We start from the raw sequence: 25,385 nt of genomic DNA on the forward strand, positions 1-25,385 counted from the left end.
TTCTAAATTATTCATACATTCTTAATTGTGATGTTATCCTTATAAATGATAGTAATGGTACCATTTAAAGCCTAAAAACCGGCAAGCACCTGCCAGTGAAAAGGGTTCATTTAATGCACGGCAGCTGAATCTTTAATACGGGGGATAAATGAGAAGGCTCTGCTGGCAAAAATACAGTAAGACACTTGATTTTTACAATGAGGCTATAAGTAACCTGAGCCGATTGCTGGGTGGGACGGGAAATCCAGCGCCTGCTTCCCGAGGAAAACTCACAGCCAAGATACATTAACTTCCCCGGGGCTCTGGCTGGAAAAGGGGGCCTAAAGCACCAGCTCGACCTCCCAGGAGTATTTCTGCCCGTACTGGCAAAGCGACGTAGTTCGCTCCCCTGCACCGAGCGAGGTAAACGCACAACCTCAGCCGGGGGAGCCGTGGTTTCGCCCGAGGGGCCCGGGCTGGGCTGCTGCCTCGGAGCAGTGGTGGGAGGGGGTGGCTCGGGGGCACCGCCTCGCCACGGTCCTTGCTGTGCCCTGCCGCAGGCAAGACCGCGGCACGTACCATCCTGCAATCTATTGCACGGTGTCTCTGCTGGGAAACAAGAAGATTTAAGAAGAAATATGGTCCCTAAAGAAGCGGCAGGACGTGGAGCGGGTGGTGCCGAGTCCTTTCAGGCACCTGGAGTTAAGGGTAGGGCTGACCTGGATAACGCAACAGTCAGCGTCCCCACTTCAGAGAGGGCGCAGGTGTGTTTAGGCAGGTAGCGTCCCTTCTTTTTGATTGGAATAACAAAATTTTTCTGAAACTTGCACTTTTTAGGGATTGGTCATTGAAAACAAACAATTAAGATAATTTTTCGTAATTTCAAACATTTATTTAAAGTGCGCAAAACCATGTTGGTTTGAAAACTTTAAGGTGGCGCGAGACTGGAAATTTTTTGAAACCCACTGATCAACAGCCGAGCAGTAAGCTTTCGTCCGCAAAGCTGTATTGATCTCCTTGTGATTCCTGAAGCGGGTCACAGTTTGGGAGGCTTTTAAGGGCTTTTACAGCCTCTTATTTTTCCAGCGCCTCGTTCCTACCAGGCTGGTTTGCAGGCAACCCAGGCACATCGCTCTTGGAGACAGCAGCTGGGGCTTCAGCTGAACCCCACCAAAGCTGATCGTGTATGTCCACAGATGGTGGTAATGGCAATCACCCTCCTCCTGGGCTTGGTGTGGCCACCTGGGTGGGAGGAGGAGGAGGAGCAGCAGCAGCAGCAGCAGCAGCAGAAGAAGGGTGCCTGTAGGGAAGAAGGCCCTGCATGATTTCCTTTGCTAGCTGGCAGGGTCGGAGCAACCCAACCCTCAGAAATGCAACGTAACGTGTTCTAGTGGAGTCCTGGGGACAAGAGTGTTTAGGTAAGCTCTTGGTGAGGGGAAGTAGGAAAAAAAAAACCACGTTATTTTGCCATGGAATGCTTGTAAATTATTTGTTTTTTCTTTAAAAGCAACAACCAAGACAAATATTTAAAGCATATTTTTTCTGTTATGGACTGTTTTTGAGAATCGCTGCGGCCGCTGGTATCTTGCGTTTCACTTGGCTCTGATGGGGAGTAAATTAGCGTCACGTTTGTTTCTATTTGGATTTACTTTCTGTTTCTTGTGCAACAGCCAAAGGCTGCCGAGGCCCAGACAGAGCTGGTGGGGCTGGGCTCAGGGACTCTGCTGTCCCGGGGAAATGCTGTAATATGCCTCTGTTTCTTCATCTTTTGAGAATTGTTGCTGTTGGTTACTAAAATGTTAAACTGGGGACAAGGAGAGGGAAAATCTGGACCTCTTTCGGTAGAGCCTGAGATTCTCTGAAACTCTTAGTGGCCAAATGGGCTTGAGAAAAACCTTACATGTTCTATTTCCCGTGATATATTTTAGGCCCAAACTGAACTGATGCTGCCTTAACAATATTCTGGATAATTTGTGTGTTTATTGGATGCTCCTTAGGGACCTCTCGGTTTGTCTCTTAGGGTAAAGTCCTTGAGATGGGCCATGGCTGGGACTTTCCGAGTCTGTTGGATGACACAGAAACTAAGGGAAAGTTCAGGCTGCCCATGAAAATGGTTTTTGTCTTTCAAGATTTGGCTGTAAAACTCAGAAAGGAAGCTCATTTATTAGGGTAGCATAAAATATCTGCTTCCAGGGTAAGCTCTGAACCAGCTCTGTGTTCACCTTTTTCCTTGCAGGTCACACTGCGGGGGGAAGTGTCCCTGTAACTAGATTCTGTATTTTTAGCTAAAAATCTAGAAATATCTTGTCTCCAGCATTAGTATGTGGAACCTCACCTGCATCGCAAACCCAGTAACACTGGGAGCATCGGTGTCTGATTTTTACCATCAAGGGGTATCGTGGGCTGCCCAGTCTAAGGAGAGAGGGGCCAGGAAAAAAAAAAAAAAACCAATTTATTTTTTGGTCTGTGTGTGTTAATACACTGGGTTTACACTCTGTGACTTTAATTTTTGAGAGTCGTAGCCGAATGCGTAAGTTGGTGTTTCAGCAGCCTCTGCTGATGGCTCTCACGCTCTGCCCCGTGTTCGGCACGGCGCCCGTCGCAGCATCCCCGTGGTGCCAGGGCACCGGGGGATGGGGCTGCTGGTTCGGGCTGGAAATCCTTTGCGGAAATCCGCTGCTCTAGATGGGGTCCGCAGCAAAATGATCGCTGAGAATGGTGAATTTCCCTCGGAATTAAAAGCAAACAAATGGAAAAACCAGGCAAATTCCTAGTGCGCTCCGAATATGTCATTGGACCAGAAACTATGAACTGAAGATAATGAATGTGTTCTCGTATTTTACAACAAACTTGCAGGAAAGTGTTAGTAGCATTTCCAGCCTGTGTGTTGCAGGAATACACCTAGCCCAGGCTTCTAACAAACGTTGCATTTCAGATTATTTAAGATCCCAAAAGCCAAAATAAATATATTTACAGATGAGTATGTCCCAGCGCTGTAACAAATGCAGCAAATTCCCAGCAGGACTCCTTTCCCGTGCTCGCTTCAAAGCGCGAGTCGCAGACAATTTTCTGTATGGGTTATGCCTCAGGGCACTGTTATTAGGGGGGGAAATAAAGAGTAGATTCATTTAGTTAACCAGTCTTTTATACCTTTTCTTCATAGTCTGCTCTAGGTAGAGTTTTCATTTTCTAAATAACAGGGCCTAAAGCTCTGGTTTGGGAGTCTCCTCGATGCTACAGAGTTTAACTTTTGCACAGAGTAGAAGAACACTTTCTGTTGACTTTGAGCGGTGTATGGGGGGAATTTGGGCGTTTTGGGTTCTTTGCGTGTTTTATTTTCTTGTTTGCTTTGGTTTTTTGATTTTTAATCTCAGCAGAAGGAGAAATACTTACCTACTGCTTTGCTAGGACAGTAAGAAAGGAAACCTGTGCAAAAGCTGTGTCTTGAGAGCAATCGTGAGCCGCTCGCTTATGACACAGGCAGGATGAGTGGGTGGAAGAGGCTCTTGTTCCTTAGGTGGGCTGGGATCGCTAATGCCGCCGTTTGAGGGGTCTCCGCTTGCTCCCCCCGGGACTGCAAAGGGATGCTGAGCCACTGTCTTCCCAGCTTCCTTGGTGTTCTCCATCGTGGTGTTGCATGGCATAAACCACTCTTGCATAGGATGGATGTCGCATGCGTGAGCCAATCTTACGTGGGGTGGTTAGACTCCCCTGTCCTTTTGGTGAGGAAAGGAAATTTATTTCACCATACCTTTAGTGAAATCTAGGCAGAGTGGTTTTATAGACAGCAGGGGCAGTCTTAATTCTGTAGATGTGAGCGTTATTTGTGAATAAATGCCCTTCATAGTCTCTAAAAATTATTATTCAGGATGTCTTCCCATCTCACAGATGAACTATGAACTAATGGTTCCTTTTTGCATAGTTCACTTGACAAAGAATTGGTAGATTTTCTGTGTAATTTGCTATTATCCTAAAACTCTCAGCAAACCAAAATGCCAACCTGGGTTTTAAAATGTGATGTGTTTGAAAATGGAAATTTGACCACTCCAAATAGCAAAATCTTCATTTCCATTAGGATTTTTATGAACTGTCTGATTATAGATCAGAAAAACTCACACTGTTCTACAGCCTCCTGTGATGCACTAGACAAAATGATGAAAACAAAGGCAATTATTTGTACTGGGAATGGCGTGTTTCATTTAATGCTTTATCGGAGAATATAGTCACATTGGAGGCTATTACCTTTTCAAGGATATATTTACTTTTAAAAGGCCGTAAGCCTCTCTCAGACCCTGTGCTCCTCTCTCCTTTCCATGGAGAGCAAGTGGGGGCTCTCCAGTGCAGAAAGCACCGCGGCAGGCGTCGCGCCTGCGATGGTTAGGATGCATCCGTGTCTCCCTGACGTGTCCGCCGCCCCGGGGACATCGGGGATGCTCTCCCAAGCAGAGGCAGCGACTGCGGGCACTGCCGCGTCCTCACCTGGAGCTGGGTTACTGCATCATGGCCAACACCTTGCGAGGCACAGGGGGAGGGGGTGGGGAGGGGCAGCAGCCCCCAGCCCGTTTGTGAGGGCTACCCGGTCTTTCAGTGGAAGCCCATGGTGAAATTTTGGAGAGGTGGATTCCTTCAGTTAACAGTTGTTTTCTTTTTTTTCCCCCCATTCTGTAGATTTTTCTTCAGTATATTGGCTACAGGGGGAATATATTGTCTGTGTGTGAGCAGTAAATCTTGCTCCTTTGTAACCCATCGGGTTTGCTGTTCAGGATGCTCGTGTGCTTTGATGGGGAAGGTGTAAGGGTGTGGTTTTGGACCTGACCAGCGGCACAGCTGATGCTCTCTCCTTGGTACACGGCTGTCCTGAGCCAGGCTATCGGCAGTTTTATGTTAATGTGCTCCATGTTCGCTCCCTCCCCTCCAAGTGAGGCTCTGCTGTCCCCGGGGCTCCCCAGCCGGCTGGATGCATTATTGCCTAAAGCAACCCGGGCACAAAGGAAGCCGAGATTCACAGTAAAGTGCGATTCTGTCCCCGCAAATGTGCGGCACAGCTGGAGGAGGTCTCCAGCAGCTCGTTTGTATCTCTCCTCTCCCCCGGGGCTGAGCCCGTCTTTGGTGTATAAGCAGTGTCTCATCAGCGGTGCCAAGCCTCGAGGTTCCTGCGCGCTCTCACCGCAGCACAAATCCCGGCGACTGATTTAGGATCCCTGTACGCTCCCTGACCAGATTCCAACATCACGAGCAGACTGCAAAATTATGATGCATGTCAAAACTGCCAGTGGGCAGAGACAGGAGTAGCAGGAGGAGAAAAAAAAATACAGTTCCGCACTATGAAAGCTCGCTTTGCATCAAACGCTCGTGCCAAATTGTGCTACGACATGTGTGTCCATTTCTAAGTAGGTCCCTTCGCTTCGTCGCTAATCTATACAGTCTGACTAGTGTGAACTTGTGTGCCTGCTGGGAAGGGGGGTTTTGAGTTGTTGGAGGCAGGTTTTGTCTACTGTTTCTTCTTAGCACCGCTCTCAGCGTTTGGAACGGTTCCACAAAGAAAGTTACATTGAGATCATAAATGAGTTGCATCGCAGCTCGCGTCACGTGGGCACCCTGGCTTTGGCAGGACGCTCTGACTTCGGAACGAAATACTGCGTGGACCAGAGCCTAGGTGAAACGAGGGGGACGCAACTCGCCACAAACAGCTGTGCAAACAAATTCTTCTAAAAAAGCCGTACGGACCCGATGCCACACGCCTTAATATTGTGATAAATCCATATCTACGAGCAGCCCCACGCCTGTCACCACCCTGCAAACCTTGCAGGCGCGGCACCCCTTGTCAGCGGTGGGGCGGGGGTCAGGGCTGGCGCTGGGGGGTAGAAACTGGGCAGGGCTGCCCCTGCATCGCTCATTGGGGGGGGTTGAACTGTAAAATAAATATGTAAATATACATATATCTACGCAGGAAGCTCAGAAGGGAAAGTCTGGGATTTTTTTTTTTTGGGGGGTGTTTTTTTGCTATTAATTATTTCACTCTCAGTATCCAGACAGATTAATTCTAGAGGGGTTTTGTCTCTTAGGAACTCTAGGGGTATGGTCTTTAGGAAATAATTTCTACCTGTGCCTTCACGTGGGGTGGAGCATTATGGGATAATGGGATGGAGCAAATTTAGGGATAATTAAAACTTCCAAACGCTTCCGTTTAGGTATTTGCCTCAGGCAGCAGAGGTGGGAATAAAGCGTGACAGCGCTGACTTGCAACCCTTGACCTTTCTCGGGACCACCCCTCCAGGAGGGGATGCTGGCTGACCTCTGCAGGCGGCTCCGCTCCCTGTGGTCCGAGCTCCCCGCTCCAACACAACTTTTGAAAATAGAACAATGCATTGACACATTAATAAGTCACTGTTTGTCACACACACACAAACCCTACAATGTATTGCTGGCTTTGTTTGTAAACTGAAGTGTTGCCCAAACATGGAGCGTTTGCTGTAATCCCGCTCTTGCTAGCAGGAATTTCTTTAAGTAGATGTTTTCTCGGACGTTCTCTTCTTTCCACAGCAGCTTAGCTATCCTCGCGGTTTCTGTAGTGCCCACCCCTTACCACCCTGTAAAAGACCCAAAAGTGTTATAATCTGATCCCCTGATTGATTCTCACAAGCAGCCTGTATTCTCTCAGGCTCATCCCGCCTTCCCTTTTCTCCCCTCACTTTTATTCCTGGCCACTCCGTACGTTTCTGGTTTTCCTCTTCTGCCTTTCCCGGCTCTGGCCCGACGCAGATGTCGGCAACCAGCGGAGGTGTGTGAAAGCAGGGGGGCACGGGAGCGGCCGCCGTGGTCCCTGCGGACGCGCCCAGCGCTGATTCCAAACAGAGACATCATAGAAACTGAAGTAGGGATTTGCCTCCTGTGGAAAGGGATGTGTTTTCATACTGTTGCACGGAAGTGGAGCTGGTCTTGGGTACAGATACATTTTGCAAATAGTTGTTCAGGTTTTTTAATAGGTGTAATAATTTACACGGGGAAAATATGAGACCCTAAGCCCAAAATTTGTTCTGTCAATTTTTTCTAGTAATCTGGTAAAGAAAGAAAAAAAATCTTTAAGCTGTTCAGGTTTGGGTTCTGTTCTCTTTTTGACTCTCTAATGGTTCCACAACAGATGTCTGTTTAAGCATGCAGTAGGAAAGCGAAGTGCTGCAGCTCGATCTCAGCGAATAAAAATGGTTCTGCTTTTAGTGAAACTCTAGAAATAAAAGTTCTGAGTATTTGTTTCTTTGTAATTGTTCCCATGGATTTTCATTTTGTTGCCAGAATAGTTTTGTTTATACATAATCCTAATAAGCTAAAATCTAAACATAGCGACGCTCTTCCTAAGCAAAGAGATGTTGCAAAATATTAGAAATTACAGGATACAGTAATAGTCAGTTTTACAGAATTTTAATGTTGTCAGGAAGACTCTTCTGAAGCGCACACAAAGGCTTGTGTCTCATTTCCATTGACTTTCACTAACGGTGGCCAAGGACTAGAGTGTCTTTTCTTCTTGCACTGCTGGGATACAAACCCTGTAATTTGGAAAACTTATACTATATCAAAATTCAGAAATGTGATAGGCATAGGCTTGGATCTGCTCCAACAAAGACAAAAAAAATCCAAAAAGATAATTACTATGGAAGACCAAATTCTGTTCTTTGTTTTTATCTAATGTGTATTTAGCATATTTTTGCTAGTCCTAAGAAGCCGTTCTGTCAGATGGAAAGTGCTAGATCTGACTCTTTTTTCCATATTAGGATGGCTTTTAAAATAAAAAATAAAAAATAAAGCCGTGGATTTGGAGCAGAACTCCAAATCTGGAGCAGCAGTTTTCCCGAAAGCACCACTTTCTCTGAACAGCGCCCGCAGCACGCTGGCACCAGGTGCTGCCCGTCCCCGGAGCCGCTGTTTGCTCTCCGCGGACGAACGCCGTGTTCTTCGCGGGTCGCGCCCCTTCCTCCGGCCGTGGCTCCCGCGCGCGGCCCCGGCGGCAGCAAACACTGACCCTTTGTCACCGCCAAGCAAGGCGTTGGCGTTCCCGTCCCGGGGCCGGCTCGCGGCGCCCGCCGCTGCCGACAATGCGCCGCTTGTGCCCGCTCGGGGTGGCGGGGGCTGCCGTGACTCACCGTCACGCACGGGTCCCCCGTCTGCTTCTGAGTGACCGCTCGCCTCTTCCCACCCCTCGGGCCGCGTTCCCGGCAGGGTGAGCAAACTCGTCCAAGTGAATTTTTCAACGGACCCAAACTTCCATCTCAACAATGAGTGTTTCTGGAGGTCTGGGAACGCAGTGATTTTCTTCTGCATTATAGGTTGTTTGGGTGTTGGTGGCAGCGAAGCCTGACATTCCTGATCTCTTGTGATTTTTCATTTCCAGTTGTATTTAATCGGGGAAATAATGCCAGAGATGCACTTCTCTCCCAGCAGAGCTGGTTGGGCGGGAGGAAGATGTGAGATGGGGTCAGTGGGTGCTGGTCAGGACCCACTCGGCTTTGGGGGCCGGCCGCTGCTCCCCACGGGCTGAGCTGACCCTCCGCCTGCACAAGTGCTCGCTCACAGGCAACGGCACTCGCCGCTGCAGTGGAGAGATCTCTCTTCCACCAAAGGGATTGCAGGGTAGAAATCCCAAAGGTTAATCTATCCATTATTATAAATATTTATAAATGGGTTGGATAAATCATACTGTGTAATTATCTACCTAACTAGTCAAGCCATTAGGACATTAAATAGCACAAATCAGAACTCATTTGGTTCATCATGAGCCTGATATTGTTATGAAACAGCTGAGCAGTGCTGTGAACCTTTAAGGGGTTTCAGGGCAGGGAGTCAGGCGGCAACTTCCTCCGTGAGGTGTGGCGGGACTTCAAACAATGGCAAACCGGAGGTATTTGGTTAAAAATGAATGTCTGTGATGGGAAGGTCCTCAAGCACTGAAATGTCTTATCGTCGTTAGTAAGTCAAAGGTTAATACACCAACAAAACCACAGCAAAGCTAAAATACAGCATGGAAACATCAAAATCCTCTTCTCTGTTTTGTAGCGTTTTGATGAGAATGCTCATACAGAGTAGGTTCCAACTTTTTAAAATGTACATTGTTTGTGGCTGCGTACTGCTAATGGGAGGGACAGCACTCTCTTTTGCCTTCAAGACTTTCAAGAATGGTGCAACCGATTGCAGTTGCAGAGAAATTGTCCATGAGGCATGTTTTCCCCGTGTGCTTTCCCTATAGTTAACTACTAAACCTTTACAGAATTCTCCAGTGAGTTCTCCAAAGTTCCTAGCATGGATGGATAAAACCAAGGCGTGTGGCTTATGCTGCTGAGTTTAGTTTTTAGTCCGTAATTACGGTTTTCCTATCGCTGTAGCGACCAGGCCCTTCTTTCTTGAGTCTTCTCCGTTCAAAGGTGAGATTGTGGGGAAGGGGGAGATGGTGTGGCTTCATGCAGCGCCCTGGTTAGCGTTGTGTAGCCCAAGGGGCTCTTTGGGCAGCCGAGGGCTCAGCAGCAGGAGGTGTCTGCCTATTCTCAACTCATTCTCCAAGCCCAGCGTGCAGCAGTGAGATAAGGCACAGTTGTCACCTTGCTTCCCTTTACTTTTATGTTTCAAATAACTCTCAGCAAAAAAAAGAGGATGATTGTGGGTTTTGGAACTACCCAAAAGAGCAGAGCTCAGGCCTCGTGGATATGGAAGTGGGGGATGAGACAGAAGTCATGTTGCTGTGGGTTCCAGCCCAGCACTGGCTTCATGGATGTGGTAGAGGAAAACTTATGGCAGGAAGTATGTGGAAACACACTAGGATGAGAGGAAATAGTCTCAGGCTGCGCCAGGGAAAGTTTAGGTTGGACATTAGGAAAAACTTCTTCACCAAAAGGGCTGTCAAATGTTGTCACAGGCTGCCCAGGGAGGTGGTGGAGTCTCCATCCCTGGAGGTATTTAAAAGAAGGGCAGACGTGGTGCTTGAGGATATGGTTTAGTGGTGGCCTTGGCAGTGACAGGTTAGTGGTTGGACTCGATCTTAAGGGTCTTTTCCAGCCTTAACGATTCTATGATTCTATTATATGGTATTGGAGTAGATTCGCGGGATCCCTCAGTAATAATCAACAAGCAAAATTTATCTCGTCTATTTAAAAAAAAAAAGCCTTGTATTCCAACTTGAAGTTGATTTTTTTTTTTTTTTAAAAGACAAACAAATTTTCATCTTTCATCCCAAATCTAAATTTCACTAACGTCTGACTCATTTAAATGACATGAGCCACTAAGTAATTCACACTTACTCTCAAGCCCCTGAATGCGGTGTGTCGCTGTAGGGGCGTGTGGCGGTTCCTGGGTTCACGTGCCCTTGTGGCTGCACCCAGGGGACTTTCTCTCTGCAGAAGACTGTGGTTGCAGTGTCTCCCGTGGGTGCCCACTGTGGGCACCCAGCCTGCCCCAGCGGGGGGTCTCGGGCACGGGCCTCCCTTTGCATGGCCAATTTCACCCCTAACGTAGTGCATGTGGCTCTTAAAATACGGGAGTGATGAAGTGTGGAGGCAATCGTCTGGTCGCTGCCGCTCTGTTTGCAGAGTTCCCTTCCCTTCCCTTACCTGGCAGTGTCCTTTAAACTTCAGCTTTCCATTAGTTTGAGAGAGAAGTACTGAGATTGACAGTGGAGGCACCCAGCACTGCCGCGCTCGGCAGCGGGGCGAGCAGCCTCAGGGTACCGGCAGCTGACACCCCCCAGGCAATCTGCAGTGATACCACTGTGATCTGAAGCAGCGACTCTGGATGTGTAGTGCTGAGCAGATTTGCTGGGGTTTTATTTGCCTTTTTTTTTGTATACAAATTGGAGACATTATTTTGCTATGACATTTAAATAACAATGATAAAAAGTAGGCTGTAACTCCTCAGGAGTATGTTCTTCTCTTGGTGTCTGCATGTAGCTCCCACTGGTATTGGCGGGAGTTTTGCAGATGTATCTGAGGAAGAAAAAACCTTTAGCATTGCATAACCAACCTGAATTTCTCTTGAGATTATCGGATACTGAAGCAGTTGGTTGAGATTGCTGTATTTGAGAAGTTATTTGTTTTACCTGCATATCAAACTCCAACTTATATTTTTATTTCAACAGCATATTGCACATCCTGCTTCTGGGGGAAAAAACCTCACACACATTCAAGTTAAATTATATTTCACACTGTGCCTAAATACATTTACTGAAATGAGATTCAAACAATTAAATATGTCTTCTATGATTTTCTCTCTGTTAGTCCAGTAGCCTAATAATTATCTCAACTGTTTTAATATGACTTGCACCGTGTTGTCAATCTATTTAGTTGGAATTAGTTTTCTATTTCTTTTTGTAAGTGTTGCCTGTTTACTTAACAATATTTGGCTTTGCCTAATGATATGTACAGAAGACAGGGCTAAGTGGAACATCAGCTGTTTACATCAGCTCCAACAATTAATGCATGTTAATTTTTAATTACAGTGATTGTACTAGAGGCAGAATGTATGTTTTTTCACAGAACAGATGTACTAGTCAGCTTTGCTGGTGAACATGCATATCGATTAGATGTTGATGCTGCCAGCGTTTTAGAAGGTGTCAGCTCCTAATGTACTTGCAGATGTATGGATCGCAGTCCCGAGACAGACAGTTATGCGCACGAGCTAACCGCATACATCATTTTCTGCGGGGGAGATTTTGTTACAGCAGCGCCCAGGTTGCTGCGGTAGGCCCTGGGAAGTTAGAGAAGTCCGGGGCTGATTGCCGGTAGGGTCTTAATCCACTTTAAAGCTTTTTTGCATTTAATGGGTTTGTTTTCCAGGTAGGCTGAAAGCCGTACCAATCCCGGCATTTTTTGTCAACGCTGTTGACTGTTACGTGGCCTGCAGAGCCACCCCCTCTGCCCTGACAGGCATAAGGTGTGTATTTTGCTGGTGGTTTATCAGAAACCTTCAGTGAGCAGCAGTGGACTGCTGGGAGCTGATGGGGTTCCTGGCGGTGAAGCCTCTGCCCATAGAAACAGCAAAGCAAAGCCTATGCTTGTCTTTGACACAAGCGCAGCAAAAGCATTTGACACGACCATGCTGGAAGGTGCCGTGGCAAAAGCTACGGGCCGTGGGCTCACGTTAGCTGTTGCAGCTGCGATGGTGCGTGGCAGCCCAAGGGCAGCTGTTGGGGCAAGCCGTCGGAGAGCGGCTGGGGAGGCTCGCTGCCCCAGAGAAGTGGGGCTGAGCGCTGCCCGTGTTCTCTGCCTGCACAGCCAGAAATGCTCAGAGAGTTTTCTGCAGGTCTCTGAGCTCAAGGACCTGGTGAGCAAAGCCTGGGAGGGATGTTTCCAGCAACGGCAGACAGGTCTGCCCTTGGGCTGGTCTCCTTCTCCCCTGTCAAAGTCCAACTCTGAATGTTGGAGCTGGGCCCTTTAAATTAAAAAACCTCAAGAGTCCCTGTGTTTTAATATGGTAAATTTACTTTAGACTTTGTTTTCACCTAGTTTCTGTTGGTGGGTGATTTTTTAGCTTCGCCTTCCCGAGACTTCATTCTAAAAAGGGGAAGAAACCTGAAAAGTCTGCCAGACTGATGAGTGAACATTTGGCAATGCAGGCTACGCCTGAAAAACAGACATGAAAAAGGGCATATGAGGCAATACCAGCAGCACTAGTTGCTCCTTTTTCAGTGTTATACCTGGTGACCTCCTTGTCCAAGGCTGGAACTTGCTACCGCTGATGATGGAGCCTGCGTTCAGCGTTCGCGCTGGGTCATCTCTGGCCACCGTGCTGCGTGCGGGGCTGTGTGGCTCTGCCCGGCCGAGCTTCTGCGTCGTGACCCACATGGAGCTGCTGGGCAGGTCAGAGGCTGCTGTGCTGTTGATGTGCCCTCTCTTCCTCAGACCTCCAGGGTGCAGTCAGATGGTTTTACTGGTGCTGGGGCAAGGTTGAGGCTTGCCCCTTACCTTGTTGGCTGAGATAAGGTGTTGGTATTGTTGTTAGGTCAAAGGAAGTGTTGGAGCTGCTTTTGAAGAGCATTGCCCGGTTTTTGTTACCGGGCTCACTATCCAGGGGTTTCAAATAACCTGTGGGTGGTGGGGCAGTGGTGGCAGCCCCGACGAGGGTGCTTTTCCCACCTGGTAAGAATGCCAAAGCTGTCCGCCTGAGATGTGGACCATGACCATGCCTTCCATGGCAAATTTGCAATCCTTTTCCATTTGATGAAATGGACACCTCTTTATTTTCACCTACAAAAGTTCACAGTCTAGACTCCAGAGTTGCAAAATGCTCCAATACAACCCATAAAAGAGCATTCAAGATTGAGCTGAAGTTATTTTGATGGTGAAGTTAGTGTAACCACAGCAGTGAAACCATTGCACTAAGGAGCAGGTTTCATCTCCAAGACCTACAACCTGCAATTCAAGCTGTAGAAAATTGTAAATTCTTTATTAGCGTGGAACATCTTGTGAATAGCCAGTTGTCATTAAACCCCAAGATACCAAGGCAAATTTGTATTAAGACCAATTTTTTCCTTTTTTTAAATTGCCCTTAACCTTGTATGTGTCCTCGCTATGCAAATGTTATGATAAGCACAGTAGGGTGACCAGGACCCTGTTAGACTGTCAGCTTTATGTCCTCACTAGCACTAGCAGGCAGTATTATTCTTTCTTGTATCAGGTTGGTTTCATGTTCAGCCCTTTTGAAGTTCTCATCAGGCAAACACTTATAAAAAAAATAGATACAAAATTATCAGAAAAAAAACTTCGAAACAGAAAACTGGTGTAATTCCAGGGGACTGTAGAGAACTAAGTAACCGTATTAAAACATGTCTCTCCTAATTGGTACCAATCTCATTTACATCATAAGTATGAGACCAGGGTTGCCAGATTGAATGCAATAATGGTCCTGTTTCACAAGATATTCACCCTGACGTGCACTCCTGCATCTGTTAGGTATCTAAGTAGTTATTAAAGAATTTAAGAATTACAAATATTGCAGGTAGCAGACTTTTCATGCATAAACTACAATATTCATAGCATACCAGCAAAGCCACCTAATGAGTAGTAAAAATGAATCATAGCCCTCTCACAAGACGTATTATGTGCAAGTATTATAATGGCTGTGAAGAGAACCTTGCTAGTTCTGTTATATCTCATGGGCCTCACATACAAGTGACAGTGAAAGCAGTTATTGGAAAAAAGGAGAAAAACAGAAATACATTGATGTAATATTTCCTCTTTTCTGTCACTGGAAATTACTGTAACAGTGAAGTCTTGGTCCTGTGGAAATCAATGGGAGTTCTGCTGTTTACTTCAGTGGGACTAAAATTTCTAGACATCATGATGATCATAAATGTTTGAATGCTGCATGAAATTAAATAGACAAAATGAGAACCAACAGCCTCCTGTAGGTAGTTTGGTGGCCTCGGTGCACGGGCGAGTTGAGGAAATGCCAGATACAGGTAACAGGGAGAACATTACCAAGGACGTGCTAATTCTTCTCAACTAGTCATAACTATTAGGTTACAAATAACTCAAAATGACACATTATGTCAATAAATGGCCAATGAATGGGAAATATGATCTAGAATGCTGGTTTTGAGTAGTTGAATAAATAGTGATTTTAGAATAGGACTGAGCTTGTATGTGGCAAACTTCATAGAAACTCTTATTAAAATAAGTCCTTGGAATATATTTCTGTGGTAAATCAACCTAGCCTGCAGACCGAAAAAGGAAGTGAGGTTTTAAGCCAAACTTTCACTTGTAGCATCGAGTTTTGAACCCTTGCATTTTGAGCACTCGACTTCAAAGGTCAATAATTACCACTCATATGATGTTGAAATTTCCTTCCAAAATAAAGTAGATGTATCCAAGTTGGAATCTGATGTGGAAGTTTGTATTTACATGGTTAATAGGAGTTTTGACCTGAAATCCCCCTTGAACCCCTTGAGGTGAGGCCCCACCTCGAGTGCTGGGCTCAGGTTTGGGCCCCTCGGGACAAGCAGGCCCTGGAGGGGCTGGAGCGTGTCCAGAGAAGGGCAGCGGGGCTGGGGCAGGGTCTGGAGCACAAGTGTGCTGGGGGGTGGCTGAGGGAGCTGGGGGGGTTTAGCCTGGAGAAGAGGGGGCTGAGGGGAGCCCTTCTCGCTCTCTGCAGCTGCCTGAGAGGGGCTGGAGTGAGGGGGGGGTCGGTCTCTGCTCCCAGGTCACCAGTGACAGGGCGAGAGGAAACGGCCTCAAGCTGCGTCAGGGGAGGTTTAGGTTGGAGATGAGGGGAAACGTCTTCCCTGCCAGAGCGGTCAGGCCCTGGCACAGGCTGCCCAGGGAGGTGGGGGAGTCACCGTCACCGGGGGTGTTCAAAAAAATGTGTAGATGTGGCACTTCAGGCCATGGTTTAGGAGACATGGCAGTGTTGGGCTCATGGCTGGGCTTGATGATCCTAGAGGTCTTTTCCAACCTTAACAATTCTATGGTGTGGTGGTGGACTTGGCAGTGCTGGGTTAACAGTTGGACTTGATGATCGTAGAGGTCTTTTCCAACCTAAATAGTTCTGTGATTCTCTTCCCTGTCCCTGGTATGGTATGATGGTGGGCCTATATGGCACGTTCAAGCACTGTGTAGGTATAGCAGTAGTTAAGTTAGCCAGGGTGTGAGTGGCAACATAAATTCCCCACAAAGCTCTGCGTGTGTGGAGAAGGGGTAGTTGGTGGTGCCTGAGCCAGGTCTGGTGTCTGTCAGGTCAAAGCTATGGACCTGTCCATCAAGAGGTTGTGTTCTTCCATGTGTAGGATCATCTAACTTTGGGTTTCCTGTGCTGGGAGCAGCACTTCTCTATGGGTACAGAAATACCAAAAAGCAGGTGTGTGTTTATTTTGAGGCTTTCAGTCCAGTCTTGGAGAATCTGAGCTCTGTGCGGGCATGGGTAGATCATCTTCTCTGAGCTAGTCTGCAGGTAGGTCAAGAGAGCACGGCCACGGCACGGTCAGTTTTCATTGGGTGTAATTTGTGCCATAAGCTCGGGTCCTGTGTTATATCGTGCTCCTACCGAGTTTGAACATGCTCTGTAAATGCAGTTGTGTAACCTCTGTAGAAGGAACCTACAACGAGAGTTTGCTTCACCTTGAACAGAACTACAACCACCTCCGGAGGGAAACATGACAGCTCAACAACCGCAGCAAAACAGCTCGGGAGACGGGGACAGCAAATGTGTGTGGGTTTGTGTATATGTACATATGTGAGTAACGTAAGAGCCTGCATGAGCTGATAGCTGTGAGGTCGTTGCATGGCGGCAGAATGCAATTACCCAGAAGAAATTTCCCTTTCTTGGTAATGCGCTCATAGAGCGTTTTTCTCCCTGGCGCAGGCGCGGCAGAAGTCAGCAAGTCCCAGCACCGAGGGGTTAATGAGAACGACTCGCTCTATTCATTATCTCTGTTAGCAAAGAAGTGCCAAGAAATAGACAACTGGCATTTTTTTTTTTAATTTACCTTTGATCGCCTGGTAAATACAGCTGTGTGTTAAATGGGTTTTAATGCTTTGTGTTTTGTTGTGGGTCCCTCCCTTCTCCCCCGCTCACCTCGGCAGCGCGGAGGGGCAGCAGCAGCCGTCGCTCCCCTCCGCCCGCTCTGGCCAGGGGCGCAGAGGTGGTGCCGTGCTCGTATATTTACTGGACACAGCTCAGAAGGAAAATGCTGAAGCGCACAGAGCCCCTGACCGGCTGTGCTAGAACAGCGTTATTGATGGGAGACAATTGCCTCCCCTCCGCTCCCGTCTCCCCGAGCGCCTGCAGAGAGGCTGCCGTGCCTGGGGAAGGGTGCGCTGGGCACTAATTGCACTAATTGTCTCAGACCGGGGCTCGGCTGAACTGGGACACGGAGGAAGAAACGGCAGCTGGGCTGCTTGTCTGCCGCAAAACTCCGCGGAGGAAAATTTAAGAAAAGGCAAATGGGAAATACTGGCTAATTAGTGTTTTTGAAGTCCTGAATTTTGTAAAGACTGTAGATGATTCGTGACTTGCTGTGCCTCCAAAGGCTGCCCCAACAAGGGCTGCCCTGGGTGAGGATGGAGCCTTTTCGCATTTGCCCCAGGGTGGGTAGCCCACCCCTTTGGACATACCCTCCTGATGGAAAATTGCTTTGAAAATAAAAATAATAACAATTAAAACCAAAACAAAGCCCCCTGTGCCTCCTGATCTTTTCTGTGGCACAGAAGTTGCATGCAGAGCTGTGAATGAATAGTTATTAAAAATACTATTTTTTTCCTGTTGTGCATTTTTTTTCCAATTTCTATCTCAACCTCGCTATGAACTTCACTTCCCGGCATACGTGTTTCACCACCTCCTGTGCAAGCCCGTTTTAAGCTCTCCCCGCCGTGTAAAGCTGACCCCCGAGGGAGGGTGGCGCACAGGTAATCCCGAGGCCACCAGCTTTTTCCCTTTGGTACTGGCCGTTGAAACTTGGGCGCACGTTGCGCGTGGGCTGGATCAACAGCGTCCCTCAAACCTGGCGGCGCGGGGGCAAAGAGGCGCGTTGCTTGGAAGTAAGCGCCTATTAAAAACAGCACGATCGCCACGAGCTGGGTAGCTGGGTGCAGCGTGGTGGGCGGTTTGTCAGCCGCCCAGCCAGGCCACATCAGCCACGCTCTCCGGCGCTGCCCCGTTATCCTCGTGCTCGTTGTGAGGAATCCGATGCGCGCGATGCTGAAATAATACCTGCAGTGAATTATTTTGAGCAGAAGCCAGGGATTGTTTCTCATCCTCTAGAAACTCGCCTTGTGGAGGATGCCCCAGGCACTGCACGTGTCCCGGGGACCCCTGGTGCCCTGGGGGTGCGGGTGACCACCAGCCATGGGGGGTCGGGGGCCAGCGGAGCGGCGGGCTGGTGGCCAGAGGGCTCCGAGGACTGGGCACTGTCGGTGCCTTTTGGGCTTCCTTCTCACAGGAGAAGCGTTATTCATCATGCTTTTTAAATGTAAGCAAAGTCCTGTGAATATTTACAAGGGAGACGATCTCTTTTTGCTCTTTATGGAAAAACATATTGCTCTAAACCCCTTTTTTTTTTTTTTGTGGACTTCTTTAAAAGTTATCATTTTGAAGAGGCTGTTTTCTTTCTTGACTTATATGAGCACAGGCACATATATGAGAGACCAAAATTATTAAGACTTTCTCTCTAGTGTGAGAATATTTTGTGCGTGTGTGTGTGTTTTTTAAATGGTTGTGGTGGACCAGGTACCCCTAAAATCACTTCGGGTTTTTCTGACGCGTACAAGGAACAGTATCTAAACCTACGTATTGCAATCTATATTTCAGAAAGACAGCAAATATATTAGTCCAGGGGGAATGCATCATTTTAAGTGAAAAATCTATAAATAACAGCATTTGGTGGTTTTTAATGTTAAAATATGTTCCTTTTTAATTAGTCATTATATGTATTGATTGATGCTTACTGTACTTCTGATGCCTTTCCTTCAGGGCTTTGTGTATTTCATAGATTGTGAGATGTAAAAATACTTTAAATCAAAGCAGTAAAATAAGCGGAGTTAGAGGGAGAACATGAGGGTTTTTTCTTCATTTACATTCATTACATATTATGAGTTTAATTACCTCCCTCAAATAATACCAGTATGAAGGAATGATGCTAAAGAAGGCGTACTTCTATGATGATTTTATTGATTGTGACTGATGGATGGCATCAACATTTCATAGTGAAGAATCATGGTTTTGTTACATCAGGAAAATTAAATTGGGAGAGTTATTTTCTTTCCCAGTGATAGTGGCAGTTAGAATATTTCACCTGTAATGAGATGTGTGCGTTATGTGCCATAGTGAACCACTGCTGAGCCATTAAATATATGTAAATGAAGAGAAACACAAGAGAGCCTGGGCATAATAACGTGCAGAACAGAGAAATGGATCCTGGAAAGTGATTAATTTATTTGATGATGCCTCAAGTGAGGAATTTTAGGTCACAAATGAAGTGACAGAATGACAAATTACCATTTTAAAGAATTTACTGGGCATCATTACTGAACAATTGTCAGGTAGTTTATGGTGGCTGAGAAGATGGTATAAATATAGATCTTTTCCTTATCTGAGATGAATTATTAATCACCTTTTTAAAAATCTTTGTGAGTGATGGTTGGCTGTCTGATTGGAAATAATGTGTTCTACAATTTTAACTAAATTCTAATATGATATGTAACAGGAATCTTTACAATTAAAGTCTCAGCGGAGAGTGGTAGGAGGTTTACAGTCAATTGCAGTTTTAATGTGATAAAAGAGGATGAATTCACTAGCATATTTCAATAGGTTTCCTTAGGTATATTATCCCTGCTGTGATGTTATTCAAATGTTTACAGTTTATTTTCATTTGAAAAATGACATTCAGATACTTAAATTGTTTTCCTTGGTTTATTAGTTAATGAAAATGAAATTCTTGTAATTACTATATTTTTGCTGCCTGCCACATTATTTAAAGTGAAGTGACTGGCTTTGTCAGCTGGGTTGTAAATGCCGTCGTCTTGTGTTTTGTTCAGCTTCTGTTTGCTTTATGTGTGTCATGTCCCTTCCCTGTCTATATGTCACTGCCTGTGGTCCCGGTAACAGCCAGCGTGCGAAAGGAAAGAAAGTAGATATTGGAAATTAAAGGAAAAGTAGTGAGGCTTCTTTCTGAGTTCATTTCTTCTGCTTGATGAGGAAACCCGCTTCAGCTTGTCTTTGAGCAGAAGGTGAGCTTCAGTCCCCACTGGTAAATTTGGTGAAGCCTCTGGCTTGAAATATTATTGGGAATTTCTGACTATATGTGTGCACACTTCATTGCTGTTTGTGGGGGTTTTTCCCCTCGTTGTGTACATAGATGATTACTCGTATACTCACACGCAGCCCTACAGAAAGAGATGTTTGAGCTTAGAGTGGGCGTTCGCGTAAATGCATTAAAAAAAGGTATTTACTCTTTTATTTCTCAGTAGAGATTTGCTAGTCAAGCTGCATCCCGTATTGTCAAAGTTCTGCGGTTTTGTGATCAACCTTCTCATTCAGAAGTATTGAAAGAATCTGGATAAATACAACTTAGAATACCTAAGAATTTTGTTCCTTGTGATTTAGTGTGTTCATTTACTGACTGGTTTGCAAAACCCCACCGCTCTGGTGGGCTGGTGGGGCTCCGCCGTCGTGTAGCTGCAGGGCTTTGGTTGTTAGCTGCTCTGGGGGCTCCCTTCAGGTAGGGGAGAGGGGTGGACGTGCAGAAGGCGGGTGCGGGGCCGGGAGCAATCCCGGGATCTGCCTGGAAAAGCTCCCGGTTGAACCCTGCCGTCCTGGCGGAGGGTGCTGGAGGAGGTGGCGGGAGCTAAGCTGCTGCCAGAGGTCTCTGGGGCCCTGAGGTGCCTCAAACCACGCGCCCACTTCCCGCTTGCGCTGTAACCGACCCGCCACGCGTTAAAACTTCTGAGCTCCTGGCCATAATTTATTTTTTTCATTTTATAATTTAATACCCAATTTACATTTTTTAACTTCAGACATAATGGTAGCTTATTTCATTCTCTGCCCATTGATAAACTAACTCTAGAATTAAAAAAAAAAGGCAATTAAACATTGTTGGCTCTTGCTTTCACCATTTTGCATTATTAAAGGTGAAGTAAATCTAAGTGAATTTATTTTTACACACTTCTGAAAATTTTCTCTATTTTTTTTCCCCAACAGAGTATCGAAAATCAGCTGCTTTGCTTATTGCACTTTTCCTTTTGTTGCTGATTACCTGCCCAGTGTCTCCTGCTGCCACGGCGCTGCTGCGTCTGATTCTCTGGCAGTGTGTGTTTTGGATGAAAAGGACTACTTTTAAGACTAAAAATAAAAAATAGGTGATGAGGCTGCTTGATTTCGGCCTGAAAAATAAGTCTTGGATGCATAATTCCGCTCTTACCGATGTTTGGTTTTTTTTTGTATTTAGCCTTTACTCACCTGTCTTGAGTTCTACAGAATACACATGGAAATAAGTTACAATAACCCAATCTGCCCTGTATTTAACACTGAGGAGTAGCGTTACGTGTTGAGTCGGTGCTTGTCATTGACTGCACCCACGGATTTGTGCTCTGCTGCAGCAGGGTCTATTCCAGTGACAAATGTGAGCATTTTTGATGCTGTTGTATATGGCACCTCTCAGAGACATCACGAAACGTCTGAGTACTGAAACTGCTAATTACCTGTTTTGCTTGTGAGATAAGGTACCCGAGATCCTCAAAGGACGCACACTTAGAGTCACATTGAGGAATTCTCTCCCTCTCGTGGATTTTGGATTACTCCCTCTGGTTGCTCAGGTTCATGAGGAAGAGAGAGACCTTTTCGTATTCACACCTCATAATAGCAGTAAATAAAGAAGTAACTTGGCTGCTTTGGGTTCCAGGCTGGCTGGGGCATAAAATGGATATAAATGATCTTGATTTTTCTCTTTTGCAACAATAATTCCTGAAAGAATTGACATTTTGCAGATAACCTAGCAAGGCGTTAAGTAAGAGGTTTCATTTCTAAGGACATGAAAAGCTTTCCCCCCCCCCCGCCCTTCGTGCTTGCAAATTGCTGTTTAAGGGTAAGGACATGTTAAAGGGGAGTGCAGAATGGGAACTGGAGAATTTCAAGCATGCTCAAAAGTCATCTTCAAGAGGAAAATCTCTTTGGATTAAGTTGCAGTGTCGGTCAGCGGAGGGCTGGCTTTGCCCCACCGTCTCTTCAGCAGCACTAGCGGGGCTGTTTGTGTCTCTCAGGGATTCACCCTGGCTGCAGCAAAGGCAACTACTAAATTCTGGCATAACCACAAAGGGCACTTTGCCACCTCTGGGCTCCAGAAGCCATTGGGAGGACCCGCGCGCACGTGGCTGTGCGGAGCTCGCGGCGGTGGGTTGGTGGCGTAGTGAAGGAAGTGTTCGTGAACTTTTGTATAGAACTGTGATAAGGATTGTTGTCATAAATTCACCTTAATTGTTACTTACTGATGGGGTAAAAGAAAGTCCGTGATGGATGCAGCCCAGTGGAGATCCAGTAAATTATATAATCTTTTATTCTAGTCTACAAATTTTAAGCTCGTAACTTACTGAGACTCAGATCTGACAAACCCCAAATTACATATAGTGTAGAAAATTTAATAAAACCCATCCTCTGCCCTATAATCCTTAATAGACACACTGTGTTTTAAGAGGAGGTAAGAAAATAAGGAAATAATAGAAAAAAACCTCACAGTGTGTTCTCTGTGAAAGACTCAATAATTGCAGACTGGGGCAGGATTTGCTCACAAGTTTATTTCAAAACACGTGGACGCCTGAGGGGTTTCAGTGCTGCCCAGTGCAATGGGTCCTGGGATTCGGAAAGCTGCAGTTTTAGGGCAATAATTCTATTGAGAATTAAAAGCTTTACGTAGCAGATAGAGAGTGGGCTGAAAGTAAACGCCGTGCTGAGGTGCCGTATGTAGCTTGTGATCTGTTGAACTTGTTCTCCCTGAGCCAACGTCGCTGCTAAGCCGGTGTTTCCAGAAGGTTCTGAGCAATGAAATGGAAATGGGTGGCGTGCAGCCGGCTGGGAACCACGGCTGAACGGTGGAAAAGCTTTGTGACAAAGGGAAGCATAATTCTGTGCTGAATGTTAAAATGTATTTCTAAATAAAATCCAGATTCGTTGTGAAGTTGCAGCATCAGCAAAAATACCGAAGGGTGTGATTGTGGATCAATGATTCCTGTAGGCTTTTAATTAAACAGAGGTCCGTGCAGCCTGCCCATGCAGGAGAGCCATCGTTTTTTGTCAGGCTTACAGGAGAGTGATGGGTTGCATCACAGTCAATTTAATTTAGGTTTGTGAATTTTTACTTGCTGGATGCGGAAGAAGAGACTCTCTTGTGTAGTGATTGAGCTAATGGCTACGGCGCCCCGGGGATTGTTTATAAGCAGCAAAGAGGCACTCGGGAAGCTGGAGGTGAAGCTGTAGGGAAAATGCGGTGCCGAGAGGGAGAAATGCTTCTGCAGGAAGTTTAGTGGTGGGCTTGGCAGTGACAGGTTAGCGGTTGGACTCGATCTTGAGGGTCTTTTCCAACCTTAACGATTCTTTAAGCAGCATAGGGTCCCGGCGGACACCGTGAGCCAGCAGCGTGCCCGAGACGGCGAGCGGCGTCCTGGGCTGCGTCAGGAGGAGCATTGCCAGCGGGGCGAGGGAGGCGATCCTTCCCCTCTGCTGGGCGATGGTGGGGCCACACCTGGGGTGCCGGGTCCAGTTCTGGGCTCCCCTCCCATGCACAAGACAGACACGGACCTACTGGAGAGAGCCCAACAAAGGACCGTGGAGATGACCGGGGGGCTGGAGCATCTCTCCTATGAGGAAAAGCTGAGAGCTGGGACTGTTCAGCCTGGAGAAGAGGAGGCTCAGGGGGATCTCATCAGTGCAGATAGATACCTGCAGGGAGGGTGCCAGGAGGACGGAGCCAGGCTCTTGTCAGAGGCGCCCAGAGACAGGAGAAGGGGCAATGGGCACAGTGAAACATGGGAGGATCCCTCTGAACATTGGGAAACACTTTTTTTTACTGAGGGTGGCTGAGCAGTGGCCCAGGTTGCCCAGGGAAGCTGTGGAGGTTCCCACCTCGGAGATATCCAGCAGCTGCCTGGACGTGGTCCTGGGCAAGGGGCTCTGGGTGACCTGCGTGAGCAGGGGCCTTGGACAGGGTGACCCCCAGAGGCCCCCTCCGACCTCAGCTGTTCTGTGAATTACACTTGCATAAAAGAAAAGAGGCAGGACCCCAATTTCTTCTTCTCCATTGCAGAACGTGGAGACTTCTCCCTCAAAGCCGGAAAGGAGCGAGTGGTTTTCCCAGCTGTTTTATCTGTGAGAAGGCTGCAGCCTGTGATCGGTGAAGGTTATTCGGCTCAGGCAGAGCCCCCTGAAGCGCACGGAGCTGTGGCAGAGGCGTGGCCCCGTTTCGCTCTCTCCTGTTTCTGTTAGACATCCCGCTTTGTTTTCTGCAATTTCTTTTATTCCCAAAAATGTTCTGAACCAGCCTTTGACTTTTGATATGTGACATTGTGTTAGTTTGGGAAGCCTTGATGAGAAATTATTGCAATTTGTGAAAGCTTTATTTGTGCTGCTGATGACTCAGAAGTTAGTAATGCTGATTTGCTGTGATCGCTAGGTTTAAAAAAATGACACAAATGAAAGTGGGACTTTTTGATTTCAGCAAAAGTACTTTGCGGTGGAGAATAAAAGTATTTTTTATCATTAGCTTTCACTCATTTCAGAAGAGCTGTGCTTGTTAATAATTTTAAAAGACACAATGAATCTGAAAGTATATTATTCCACTTGGTGCACTTCTAACAAAATGAGTAAGCGAATGGCAAACAGGAAACCTTGGGAGCTTTGGGGAAGGGGTGACTTAAGGACAGGGGAAACATGTTAGGGAAAGAAAAGATGCTGTATTTTACTGACTTGCCTGAGATGCTGTAACGGAAAGGAATCCGTGCACCGCCTGTCCTCAGCTGAACGAGGTCCTTAAGGTTTCGTTAACGTTAACCTTCAGAGGCAAGAGCACAGCTGTATCACTGAGGCTCTGGAGGTGAAGGGGCTGGTTGGATTGGGAGGGTGGTCCCAAAGCAAGATCCTGTCCTAGACTTCTGAGCGGGGCCTTTGGGGGGAGGCGGGAGGGAGCCGGGCAGAGCTGGGTGGCAGGCTTCGGGGTGCAACAGAGAAGCAGGGTCTGAGGGGAAAGTGTTGCCAGTCCTCTCTGCAGTGTTGTTTTTTTTTCTTTTTTTTTTTTTTTAAAGCAGTTTCAAAATGAATCTGGGAAAATTAGAAGGGGAATTTACATGGTATTTGAGGGATTTCCTTTGTTTTACAAATATTTTATCTTTTCTATTAAAAAAACCATTAGGAGGTCTGAAAGGAAGGAGAGAAAAGGTCAAGCTGTGTGCTCATTTGCTCTGGTGTAAGTCCGGACCAATACCTTTAATATCAGTGGAGCCGCTCTGGATTTGTCAAAGCGCGGGTGAGCAAGATCCGAGCACGAAAGGCGTCTGCGCGGCTCGGGATGGCTTACTCTGCGGAGCAGAAGCAGAAAAGACAGATGAACTTGGATTTTCTGCAGCATGGTGTACAGCCTGTGGAAGGAAAGGGTGGGGAGCACCCTGAGATTTGGAAGGACTCGCTTTTTAAAACAGTATCATGGGGATGGGGCGAACAGCCCGGTCTCTGGTGCGGCACAGTTGACTCCTCATGGAGTTTGGCGGAGCCAGCCTTGGTTTGGGGTGCCCATGGCAATGTCCTTGCAAATGCAGTTTTGGAGGGCTGCTAAATTAAAAGTAGCAATTCCTGGGAAAACAGAATCAGGAAAAAGTTGCTGCTTGTGTGTTCCTTTTAATGTTGTGAGTTTTGGGTGGGGTTCTTTAAATGCACATTGCCTTTGAATGACTGCCTTT

The 25,385-nt window shown here is 46.7% G+C and overlaps 1 long non-coding RNA gene across 1 annotated transcript in view; it reads left to right on the top strand.

The window, feature by feature from the left end:
- Positions 1-268: 268 nt before the first annotated feature.
- The window catches only part of LOC142057027 (uncharacterized), a 93,528-nt gene continuing 68,411 nt past the window's right edge, over positions 269-25,385 (top strand). Inside the window, exon 1 of the long non-coding RNA XR_012660521.1 lies at positions 269-402. This is a non-coding gene — a long non-coding RNA (uncharacterized LOC142057027). The remainder of the gene's footprint in view (positions 403-25,385) is intronic.

Source organism: Phalacrocorax aristotelis, chromosome 5 (genome assembly GCF_949628215.1).
Source record: "Phalacrocorax aristotelis chromosome 5, bGulAri2.1, whole genome shotgun sequence".
Lineage (NCBI taxonomy): Eukaryota > Metazoa > Chordata > Aves > Suliformes > Phalacrocoracidae > Phalacrocorax > Phalacrocorax aristotelis.